We start from the raw sequence: 12,373 nt of genomic DNA on the forward strand, positions 1-12,373 counted from the left end.
TTGGATAAAAGAAACAATAACGCAGTTTATAATCATTTAAAGTGTCTTGCTCTTAAAAGGCTGTGGTTAGTGACCCAAATGATCACATCCCTCAAGTCCTCCATCTCAGACACCCAGGTACTGATCCTGAGTTTGTTGAACTCAGCACTATGCTGTTTGCTGTTTTGTAGGGTGTGAGTAGGGAATAGCCCATTTCTCCCCAGGCAGAGTTTTGTATTTGTAATAAAGAGACTAGTCCCATTCTTGTTTGTTAAAACTGCCCAAGTTCCCAGATTCCTGAATTGCTTCAGCCTCACTAGCAGGATCTGAGCACACCATCCTGTGAAAAACAGCTTTTTATTGAGAATAAACCCTTTTAGTCTTAAGAGGAAGTATCTTGGGTTCCGACATAGCTTGAAGTTGTTACCTGGGCAGTGTTACAGACCATAACTTAATGTTGTCAAGGTAACAGGCCCCACCCCCCTCCGCGGCCCGCCCCACCCACAAACTCTGCGCACAGCCGGTGCTCGCCCCGCCCCTGGTCGGAAGCCGCGGCTCTAATACCAAAAGCCCTTTCACACAGAGCCGGAAGTTGGAGAGCGCGGAGCCGAGGTCCCCGAGCGGCGCCTAAGCTTCCTTCTAGAGTAAGTTTGCAGAGCTCGCCACCCCTCCAATCCCCACCTCCGCCCCCCTCACTCGTCCTCATGGTGTGGGAATTGCCAGCGACCTGAAAACCCTGGTACCCAGTACGCGGCCCCGAATAAACGCTGCCGCTGCCGTTGCGGCCCAGTTATTTTTTCGTTTGGGTTTTAAGTGTTACTGAGGCGGTTTCTGCCCTCGGTCCGCGTAGGCACCGCCTCTGACGACATTTTCCTGCTTAAAACCCTTTTTTAACCTTTGGCCTTGCGAAGTAAAGCCCTCTCTCGCGAGTTGGAGTCGCGCCCGCCGCGTCGTCTTCTCGACCGCTAGAGGCAGAGCCCAGATAGGCCGCGCGCCCTCTCCCCGGTCCCGGGATTCCGGAGAGCCCGCCCCGCTCCTGAGGCCCCTCCCTCCCAGCCCGTCTGTCCTCGAGTCTCCTGAGGCCGGCCCTTCTGCCCCGCAGCAGGCCCCTTTCCTGTCAGCCCGTCTCCTCACCCCGCGTAGGGTAGGTGACCTGGGCCAGCCATGTGACAGCCAGTGCTGTTCCATGCCCAATTCAGCTCGGTCGGAAAAGGTGATCTTCCGGTCCGGGGGCGTCTCGTTCTGTCGCCCACTCAGTAAATTCAGGAGGCAGGAGGATCAGGAGAAGCAGAGTCAGAAGGACTGAGAGAAATAACTGAAACTGAGGAGAAAAGCATCAGGGAGAACCAATAGGAAAACTGAGAATGGCTGCTGCTGCTCCTGCTCCTGCTAAGTCGCTTCAGTCCTGTCCAACCCTGTGCGACCCCATAGTCGGCAGCCCACCAGGCTCCCCCATCCCTGGGATTCTCCAGGCAAGAACACTGGAGTGGGTTGCCATTTCCTTCTCCAATGCATGAAAAGGGAAAGTGAAGTCGCTCAGTCGTGTCCGACTCTTAGCGACCCCATGGACTGTAGCCTACCAGGCTCCTCCGTCCATGGGATTTTCCAGGCAAGAGTACTAGAGTGGGTTGCCATTGCCTTCTCCGTGAGAATGGCTGAGGGATTTGCAAAGGGATAGTCAAGTCAAAGAGGTTAAGCCTTGAAAATAGCCAAGTGAGTAAAATAGAGAAGTATTAATAAATTAGAAAGCCAGATCTCCAGGGACTGGAAAACAGCATAGGGAGAACTGCCCTGTATCAGTGATGGGAGCAGGGAGGCGAAGGGCGATGAGGGACATCAGACGTGGAGAGTCCCTAACTGGGTTTTGGCCGGGTTTGAGTCCAGGCCTCTTGGGTTACAGTCCCGAGTTATGTTTTCACCGGTTCGAGTCCCGCCACAAGAGTTCTCGTCTCAATCTGAGGTGGCCAGTTTCATGGTGCGGGCAGAGAAAGAGGTAAGGAGCAGAGGAAGAAAGGGGCTGGAAGGAAGCATAGCCACATGGCCTACCAGAGAGTGGGGAGGAAGGGAGAGTCACAGCGAGAGAAGGGGAGTAATCTGGAGCGCAGAGAGGGAGCGGAAATGGGGGAAGAAAGAGGCAGACATAGGTATGGATTTTTGAAAGACTAAGGAAGGTTGGAGAGAGAGAGCGTTTCGAGGGGGAACGAATTGCAGCAGCCTGGAACAGGACACGTGTGAGGGAGGAAATAGGACAGGAACAACAGGAGAGCAGAGGGGGAGAAAAAGAGACACGGAGACCCAGATGAAATAGGGAGATCGGTGAACAGAGGGGTAAGCTCGATCCAGGTGTGGCCAGTTGTTTGGATACAGATGATTTTTTTAGTTATACAGAGGAGGCTGAGAATTTAAAAACTCCTGTCTATAAGGCTTGTGTCTTTTTTTATTACTTGTGGCAGATGACTTTCATTTGCAAACCCTGTTGAGCCTGGGGCAGTGGCTTGATTCACTGAGTTGTGAGTGACTCCCTTCCCTTGTCCTATCATGAGATAGAGGTCAGGGAAGAAGAGACCTGGGGCAAGAAATGACTCACTCTAGAGTGTCACTCTGTGGTAGTTTTTTTTTTTTTAATTAATTTTTTGGCTGTGCTGTCTTCAGTTCTGTGCCGTGGGCTCAGGAGTTGAGGCTCCCAGGTTCTAAAGCACAGGCTCAGTAGTTGTGCACAGGCTTAGTTGCTTGTACTTGTGGGATCTTCCTGAACCAGGGATAGAACCCATGTCCCCTGCATTGTCAGGCAGATTCTTATCTACTGTATCATTGTTGGGTAGCGTTTTTAAAGGAACCCTTTTTTTTTTTTTTTTTAAACGGATTCACATTTTCTCCTTTCTTTATGGTGCTTTTTGTAGCTTGGAATAGGTCTTAATTCATTCAGTTTCTGTAATCATTTTTAACTTCAGAAATAAGCTTTTTTAGTTTCCAGTATTCTACTCGTATCATCCTTTTCTAAATATGATTATTCTCCACATTTTTTTAAACTTTGACACCAGATTTTTAGATTAAAAATAATTCACAGTTTTTTGTTTCAACTATTTTTCAGATTCATTCCTTGCCTGAGTGCTTTCTTCCCTTCATCTCATAAATTTGAAATTTTCTTTGGTAAGTAGTAAATCATCTTAGACTATTTTGTGCCATACATAGCAAAAATGTCACCTCATTTATCAGTTCTAATGAGGTAGATGAACCTAGAGCCTATTATACAGAGTGAAATAAGTCAGGAAGAGAAAGAGAAATACTGTATATTAATGCATATATATGGAATTTAGAAAGATGGTACCAGTGACCCTACATGCAGGGCAACAAAGGGAGACACAGATGTAAAGAACAGACTTTTGGACTCAGTGGGAGAAGGTGAGGGTGGGATGATTTGAGAGAATAGCATTGAAACATGTAAATTACCATATGTAAAATAGAATGATCAGTGCAAGCTTGATGCACGAAGCAGGGCACCCAAAGCCAGTGCTCTGGAACAACCCAGAGAGATCTGGTAAGGAGGGAGGTGGAAGAGGGTTCAGAATGGGGGGCTGCTGCTGCTGCTAAGTCATGTCAGTCGTGTCCGATTCTGTGCAACCCCATAGACGGCAGCCCAATAGGCTCCTCTGACCTTGGGATTCTCCAGGCAAGAATACTGGAGTGGGTTGCTGTTTCCTTCTCCAATGCATGAAGGTGAAAAGGGAAAGTGAAGTCGCTCAGTCGTGTCCGACTCTTAGACTCTTAGCGACGCCATGGACTGCAGCCTACCAGGCTCCACCATCCATGTGATTTCCAGGCAAGAGTACTGGAGTGGGGTGCCATTATAGTCAGTAGCAGTCTGTTAATGAAGGAAAGGAATGTTTTAAAACTCAAAATGGCACCAGGCCCCTCGTCCATAGAATGCATTTTGGGATAATCTTGGCACCAGATGATTCATCCCAGGCCATAAAATGATTAACTTGAATCTTGTAGAAGGGCAGATTACCATAAAAATAGTTTTGTGTACATAGATTAGGGGAATAGTATCTGAGTACAACATACTGGTTTGTGAAGTAGGTTCTGAGCCATTAGGCAGAACCAACTTGAAGACAGTCTGGGGTAAATGCATAGTCCATTAACATAGCTTAAGACAAACATTTCCATAAGAAAAATGCATTGGTTAACTCAAGGTTTGAGAATAGTTAACTTCAGGTGAAACCAGGTGTCATTATGGCAACACAGTATTTTAAGAGAAACCTCCTTTTAAGTTTGTATAGAGAAGGAAAAAAATACCGCTAGTTTGTTTCCTCCTGCCACTTAAGAGAGATAAAAATGTCTGACACTTGCAGCCTATTTCCTACATTTGGAGACCCCTGGCCTTCCTGCCTGTTATCGTCTCATTGCCCCCTTTTCTTTTAGAAGAATTATGTTGCCTAGGGAAAAGGGGCATCGTTCTCATTCCATAACTGCTTTCGAGCTGACAAGGGGCATTGTCCCTAAATTGGTGAGGCAACATATTCTCCTAACCCTCATACCAAAGATGTTTGATCCAGGGGCCCCAAATAGTAGTTGGAAGAAGCTGCAGCAGTAGCACGAGTTTGAGCAACTATTGCAGGAAGGGGGACCCCTGCCAGGGCCCGAAACTGGGCTCTTGTCTAACACTCGGAAATGAATTGTCCGAGGAGACACGTGTGCTGATAAAGCAAGAGATTTTATTGGGAAAGGGCACCCGTGTGGAGACCAGTAGGGTAAGGGAACCCAGGAGAACGTCTGTACCATGTGGCTTGCAGTCTGGGGTTTTATGGTGATGAGATTAGTTTCCGGGTGGTCTTTAGCCAATCATTCTAATTCAGAGTCTTTCCTGGTGGCGCACACATCCCTCAGCCAAGATGAATGCTAGCGAGAGGGATTCTGTGAAGTGGACAGACACTCCATGTCTCCTTTCGACCTTTCCCGAACTCTTCAGGTTGGTGGTGGCTCATTAGTTCCATATTCCTTATCAGGATCTCCTGTCATAAAACAACTCATGCAAATGGTTACTATGGTGCCTGGCCAGGGTGGGCGGTTTCAATCAGTGTGCTTCCCCTAACACAACCATTTGTCACTTAAAAGCTTTCATGCAACTAGAAACAAATCCAGTTACACAGTTACAGATGCAGGGAGCAAACAGCAAAAACAAAACAATCAGAATTATTGTAAGTAAGATAGTTTTCCACCATGGGGCACTAGTTAACATCTCCCAAAATGAGGCAATTGAGGCTTCAGGAATATCCATAGCCCCAGTCATCTTGTTCATGTGTTTAGTAAAATGAGTAACATTAGTGCTCATATCAGGTATATATGTACAGCATTGGGTATGAATAATGGCACAAGTTCCTCCTTGCGCAGCTGTCAGAATATCTAAAGCCAATCTGTTTTGTAAAACCACCTTTCCAATTAGTGCTTGTTCAGCATTAAGAGCTGAAATAGCTTTTTGAGAATCTTATAATGCTTGTTGAGTAAAGTTAGTCAAAGCATCCACTCGTAGCATAACATCTGTAGTTCCCAAAGAGGGAACAAAGACTTCAGCCAAATAATCATACCAGTGAAATACAGACCTTGACCACCGAGTTTTAAGGTGGTGTAAATTAGCAGGCTTTTCTGGAAGCTCTGAAAATACAAAGCCGTGAGTAAAGGCTAGACCCAGGATGCATCACCCTATCCAACCAGGGGGAAGCCATGCCCATAGGTAAGAGCCACATATCCAATAGGTCAAGCCAGCTGACTGAGATATCCAGTCCCAATTAGTGCCTGGCCAGACAAAGGAAGGACCTGAATTGGGGTTGGAAAACACAGGAATGATTACATTGCATATTTCCTGAGGCAAAAATCCCAGTTGTTTCCAATCATTGTAATTAAGTTGTTGGCTAACTTTTGGGGATGGCTCTGTTTGTTCCCAGCATATAGGGGCAGTAGATACTAGACGTCCTTTTTCAGGAGTTAGCCATATAACCTCATCCCATATTTGATAAAAGTCAGGTAAAAAACCATTAGATCCAGACCCATTTACCTTATGTGTAGTGCAATAGTCATTAAACCGAGACAATGTATAATCAAAATTAAAAGTCACGTTATGTCCATAGTTAAAGTACAAAGTGTTGCACCAGTCCATTTTAGGGTTAGTAGATGTCATCAGATGAAGAAGAGGCATCACATATGATTGTTGTCAAAGGTATTCACAGACTTTGAGAAAGTCTTTTTCTTGAAGTGGAGATGTCCACCACAGGAAGCCTTTCACTGATGAAGAGGGGCGTGCTCTGCAGACCCAGCAGTTAGACCAATTGTGGAATGCAGCGTAGGGGTGAGCCCAGGACAGGAAGGCATTGTCTTGAGGATCAAACGGCACACTCAGGATTTTTGGAGTCAGCAGAAGTAGGCTCATATAGATTACAGGCCTATCTGAAAAGTACAAAGTCAGAGCATAGAAAGTAAAGACATAAAATGAAGTCACTTAGTTCTGGTCAGGGTGCCATCTCTTAACTCAAGTGTGATGTACCCACGAATCAATTCCTGGCACTTTGACAGCTGTGGGAGAAGAAAGAATAACCTGGTAAGGGCCTTCCCAGAGGGGCTCGAGGGATGGGCCCCCAGATCCCAATGTTTTTATGAGGACCTGGGTTCCTGGCTCAAATAGAGGCTTGCTTGACTCAGAGCCTGGGTCAGGAGTCGTCTCCCAGAGTTCTGTTAATGTCTATTGAAAAGCTGAGAGCTGAGTTACATAACTAGTTAATTCCAAGGCTTCAGGGTCTATAACGATGTCTGTGCACAAGAAAGGCCTTCCATAAATAGATTCAAAGGGGGACAGTCCCTCCTTTTTGGCGGCAGTTCGAGCCCTCACTAAAGCTATGGGTAGGACTTCAATCCAATTGTCCTGCATCTCTTGAGTTAATTTGCACAGATGTGTTTTGATAATGTCATTAGCTTTTTCAACCTTTCCTGAAGATTGGGGTCTCCCAATCTTCATTTATCAGTGTAAGTGATATTCTATTTCTAGAGCTTTAGATACCCCCTGAGGTACAGCAGCTTTAAATGCAGAGCCATTGTCACTCTGAAGGCTCCGTGGCAGCCCAAACCTGGGGATAATTTCATGGATTAAAATCAGTATAACTTCCTTAGCCTGCTCACTACGACAGCGAAAAGCCTCAGTCCATCCAGTAAAAGTATCTACCCAAACTTGTAAGCAAGAATATCAATTAGCTTTAGGCATAAGAGTGAAATCAATTTCCCAGCCCTCTCCAGGATACTTTCCACTTCGTTGTAATCCAGATATTGCTAGGTTCTCAGTCTTTGGGTTATTTTTCTGACAAACCTCACACGTTTTGATATGTTCTTTAAAGTTTTCATTACGTTTTTACTTTCAAACAAACGCAAAGCCATTTGGTAAGTACTCTCTGCACCCAAATGAAAACTCTGGTGTAAACCCTCAAGAATTTTCCATTGAGCATTTTCAGGAATTATTAATCGTCCATCCTCGGACTGTAACCATCCGTTATCTGTAATCTTAGTTCCTCTTTTCTCATATCTTTCTAATTCTTCCTCAGTATATTGTGGTTTTTCCTGTTCCATAGACCTGTCCAGATCAAAGACCTCTGCAGTGAAGGGGTTTCCTAAAGTGCTGCTTTTCTGGCTTGGCAGTCAGCCAGCTGATTACCTTCAGCTGCTTTACTCCCATCCCTGCTGTGCCCTTTGCAATGCATAACAGCTTCTTCTTTAGGACAATATATAGCAGTTAAAAGTCTCTGGATCTCTCTGAAGTGCATAATAGATTCTCCTGTTGCTGTTTTAAACTTTCTTTCCATACTGCAGCATGAGCATGTAAAGTCAAAGAAGCATACTTAGAATCCATGTAGATATTTACTCGCTACCCTTTGCTTAACTCTACAGCTCAGGTCAGAGCCACAAGCTCTGCTAACTGAGCACTGGTTCCCTGGGAGAGAGATTTTGTTTCTGAAACCTATTCAGCAGTCACCAAGGCATAACCTACTTTATGCTTTCCATCCCAAACAAAAGAGCTGCCATCTGTAAATATTTCCATGTCAGGATTGTCTAATGAGGTGTCCATTAGATCCTCCCAAGCTGCATAGTTTAAAGTTAGAAATTGGGAACAATCATGATCAGGTGTTTCATTTTCCTTCTCAGGAAGGAAAGTGGCAGGATTTAAATTTCCACAAACTTTCAGCTTAGTTACTGGTCCTTCTAACAACAATGACTGATATTTAAGAAGTCTACTGTCTGTCATCCAAATAGTAACCTTAGACTTTAAGATTCCACTCACATCATGAGAAGTCAGTACAGTAAGATTTTGTCCATTAATTATTTTTAAAGCTTCAGGTGCTAATAAAGCTGCTGCCCCAATTACTCTTAGGCAGTGGGGCCACCCACATAAAATTACATCTGATTTTCTGCTTAGATAAGCAATAGGTTGCTGGTGTGGGCCTCGGGCTTGTGTCAAAATTCCCAAGGCCATACCTTTTCTTTCAGTGACAAACAAATTAAATCCTGACCCTGTGGGAAAGCTCAAACCGGGAACTTGCAGGAGGGCAGTCTGAAGAACCTTAAAAGCCTTTTGAGTATCTGGAGACCAAACCAGTTTGTCTGTTGGGGCCTGCTGAGTTTCAGCTCTAAGTTTATATAAAGGTCGGGCAAGTTCCCCATAACCTGGAATCCAAATATGACAGTAGTCTGTGATTCCCAGAAATCTTCTCAATTGTCTTAAAGTCATAGGTAGGGGATGATTTAGTATGGGTTTAATTTTCTCAGGGTCTATGGCCCTAGTCCCTTCTGATATGATTAGGCCCAGATATGTAAGCGATTGTTGACAAAGCTGAGCCTTTTCTCGTGATACCTTATAACTGCAGCCTGCCAGAAAGTTTAAGAAATCTTCTGAGGCTCCTGAACAAGCTTCCTCTGTCTCAGCACAGAGCAAAATATCATCTACATATTGTAACACCACCACTTCGAAGCTATTAAAGTTTTGTAGATCCTGTGACAAACGTTGTCCAAATAAGTGAGGACTGTCACGAAATCAATGGGGCAAAACTGTCCAGGTTAATGGAGAAGCTGGCTGCATAGGGTCTTCAAAGGCAAATAAAAATTGACTTTTCTCTGCCAAAGGCACAGAATAGAAAGCATCTTTCAAATCAATTACTGAGAAATATTTGGCTCATTCAGGAATTTCAGACAATAGAGTATAAGGATTAGGCACCACGGGGTGTAAAGGAACTACAGCCTCATTTATTATTCATAAATCTTGAACTAGTCTCCATTTACCATTTGATTTCTTTATACCCCAAATAGGAGTGTTGCATGGACTGTTACAGGGAACTAATAGTCCCTGCTCCTTTAAATTTTCGATGATGGGTTTTAACCCTTCCTTCATTTCAGGTTTCAGTGGATACTGCTTCTTATGTGGAAATAAGTGTGGGTTTTTGAGCTTGACAACTACAGGAATAGCATTTTGTGCTCGACCCACAGATTTTCCATCAGCCCATACTCTAGGATTTATATTTTGTTCAACTAAAGGGAGAGAAAGGGAGGGCTCCATATTTATGAAAACAGAGGCATGGACCTTGTTCAGTATCAGTTCAGTTCAGTCGCTCAGTCGTATCCGACTCTTTGTGACCCCATGAATCGCAGCACGCCAGGCCTTCCTGTCCATCACAAACTCCTGGAGTTCACTCAGACTCATATCCATCGAGTCAGTGATGACATCCAGCCATCTCATCCTCTGTCGTCCCCTTCTCCTCCTGCCCCCAATCCCTCCCAGCATCAGAGTCTTTTCCAATGAGTCAACTCTTCGCATGAGGTGGCCAAAGTACTGGACTTTCAGCTTTAGCATCATTCTTTCCAAAGAAATCCCAGGGCTGATCTCCTTCAGAATGGACTGGTTGGATCTCCTTGCAGTCCAAGGCACTCTCAAGAGTCTTCTCCAACACCATAGTTCAAAAGCATCAATTCTTTGGCCCTCAGCCTTCTTCATAGTCCAACTCTCACATCCATACATGACCACTGGAAAAACCATAGCCTTGACTAGACAGACCTTTCTTGGCAAAGTAATGTCTCTGCTTTTGAATATGCTGTCTACGTTGGACATAACTTTCCTTCCAAGGAGTAAACGTCTTAATTTCATGGCTGCAGTCACCATCTGCAGTGATTTTGGAGCCCAAAAAAATAAAGTCCGACACTGTTTCCACTGTTTCCCCATCTATTTCCCATGAAGTGATGGGACCAGATACCATGATCTTCGTTTTCTCAATGTTGAGCTTTAAGCCAACTTTTTCACTCTCCACTTTAACTTTCATCAAGAGGCTTTTGAGTTCCTCTTCACTTTCTGCCATAAGGGTGGTGTCATCTGCATATCTGAGGTTATTGATACTTCTCCCAGCAATCTTGATTCCAGCTTGTGCTTCTTCCAGCCTAGCGTTTCTCATGATGTACTCTGCATATAAGTTAAATAAGCAAGGTGACAATATACAGCCTTGACGTACTCCTTTTCCTATTTGGAAACAGTCTGTTGTTCCATGTCCACTTCTAACTGTTGCTTCCTGACCTGCATACAGATTTCTTAAGAGGCAGGTCAGGTGGTCTGGTATTCCCATCTCTTTCAGAATTTTCCACAGTTTCTTGTGATCCACACAGTCAAAGGCTTTGGCGTAGTCAATAAAGCAGAAATAGATATTTTTCTGAAACTCTTGCTTTTTCGATGATCCAGCATATGTTGGCAATTTGATCTCTAGTTCCTCTGCCTTTTTTAAAACCAGCTTGAACATCAGGAAGTTCGCAGTTCACATATTGCTGAAGCCTGGATTGGAGAATTTTGAGCATTACTTTATTAGCATGTGAGATGAGTGCAATTGTGTGGTAGTTTGAGCATTCTTTTGCATTGTCTTTCTTTGGGATTGGAATGAAAACTGATCAGTATATTCCTCCCCAAAAGGGGTGACGGGGACTCTGGCACAATCAGAAACTCGTGTGAAAATAGCACAGAATCTCAGTTACAGCGTAAAGAATAACTGAAATAATACCCTTTGGCTCGTTGAGACAGTCCCATTATGGAAGCGAATCGGGAGGGAAGTGGGCCATGGGCTTCAGTAAGCACGGAGTAACTTGCCCCAGTATCTAAAAGGAAATCGACGGATTGGCCCCCCACAGTTATTAATACTTGGGGTTCCTCAGGTGTAATTAGAACAGGAGCTTGTGTGGGGACCCCTGGGCACCTTCAGTCCTGATTGTCTTGAGAGTCTGACCCCAGGTGTCATTATGACAACACAGTATTTTAAGAGAAACCTCCTTTTAAGTTTGTATAGAGAAGGAAAAGAATATCGCTAGTTTGTTTCCTCCTGCCACTTAAGAGAGATAAAAATGTCTGACACTTGCAGCCTATTTCCTCCCTTTGGAGACCCAGTTTGTTTTCCTCCTGCCGCTTAAAAGAGATAAAAATGTGTCACACTTGCAGCCTTTTTCCTCCATTTGGAGACCCCCTGGCCTTCCTGCCTGTTACCCTCTCAACATCGTGTAATAAAACAGACATATTTTCAACTGTGGTTTTACCAAAGACATGAAATATGTGTAAGTTGTTATGTTTGCACACACAAATGGATATTTCTGGTCTCAGCTCTTTACCAGAGAATAATGGAGGTATGACATTAGATTTTATGAAATTAAAGGCATTTCTTTGAGAAATGGGAAAATAAAAGAACATTTAACATGATAAAACTAACAAAATAAAATGCTTCTACCGGAGTCCAGCTCCAGCAGCCAGGGATTCAACCTGAAGGGGTGAGCGGTGTCAGCGCGAACCGAGACAGCCTCTCACTTTTCTTGGACTGCCTATTTATTTCAAGCTTATGCTTCTCTTTTATACTTTTAAAAAAATATTAGGTCAGGGGGTTGACATATTCAGTTCCCCCTGACCCAGATTTGTTATCTCCATAAATCATTGTTGCCCCTCAAAAGGAGTTCTTGCCTCAGCAATTCTCTTATTTACTTCTCTGGTGTCCTTGTGAATACTTTGTAACTCATGCTAATGTCTGGGCTGCATACCACATTCCTCAGTTTATTTCTTATCTTTCTAAGTCCTGTTTGCCCCTAGTATCCTTGCTCACTATTTCTTAGAAAGGGCTTCTAGCTATTAATATCTCTAAAGTCCCTAATCTCTATAATTTATAGTAGAATATGCTAAGATTACAACATTCCTTAAATCTTTAGCTCTAACTATTTTAAATATTCGTAAGCCCTAAATTCAGCAAACTCCTTTGCCAAAAACACTTTCCTTACAAATAGGCTTCAGATAGCAATCCCTCCCATGACCTCAAGCTGCGGCTTGTGTGCTCACCCTGGAACACTCGTAAAA

General features: G+C 44.1%; 1 protein-coding gene across 1 annotated transcript in view; it reads left to right on the top strand.

Moving 5' to 3' along the window:
* Positions 1 to 566: 566 nt before the first annotated feature.
* The window catches only part of LOC100847180 (zinc finger protein 665), a 58,928-nt gene continuing 47,121 nt past the window's right edge, over positions 567 to 12,373 (top strand). Inside the window, exons 1-2 of the mRNA XM_059877172.1 lie at positions 567 to 623; positions 3,071 to 3,129. The gene's annotated coding sequence lies outside the window, so the exon portion shown is untranslated. The remainder of the gene's footprint in view (positions 624 to 3,070; positions 3,130 to 12,373) is intronic.

This window comes from Bos taurus, chromosome 18 (genome assembly GCF_002263795.3).
Source record: "Bos taurus isolate L1 Dominette 01449 registration number 42190680 breed Hereford chromosome 18, ARS-UCD2.0, whole genome shotgun sequence".
NCBI classification, from domain to species: domain Eukaryota; kingdom Metazoa; phylum Chordata; class Mammalia; order Artiodactyla; family Bovidae; genus Bos; species Bos taurus.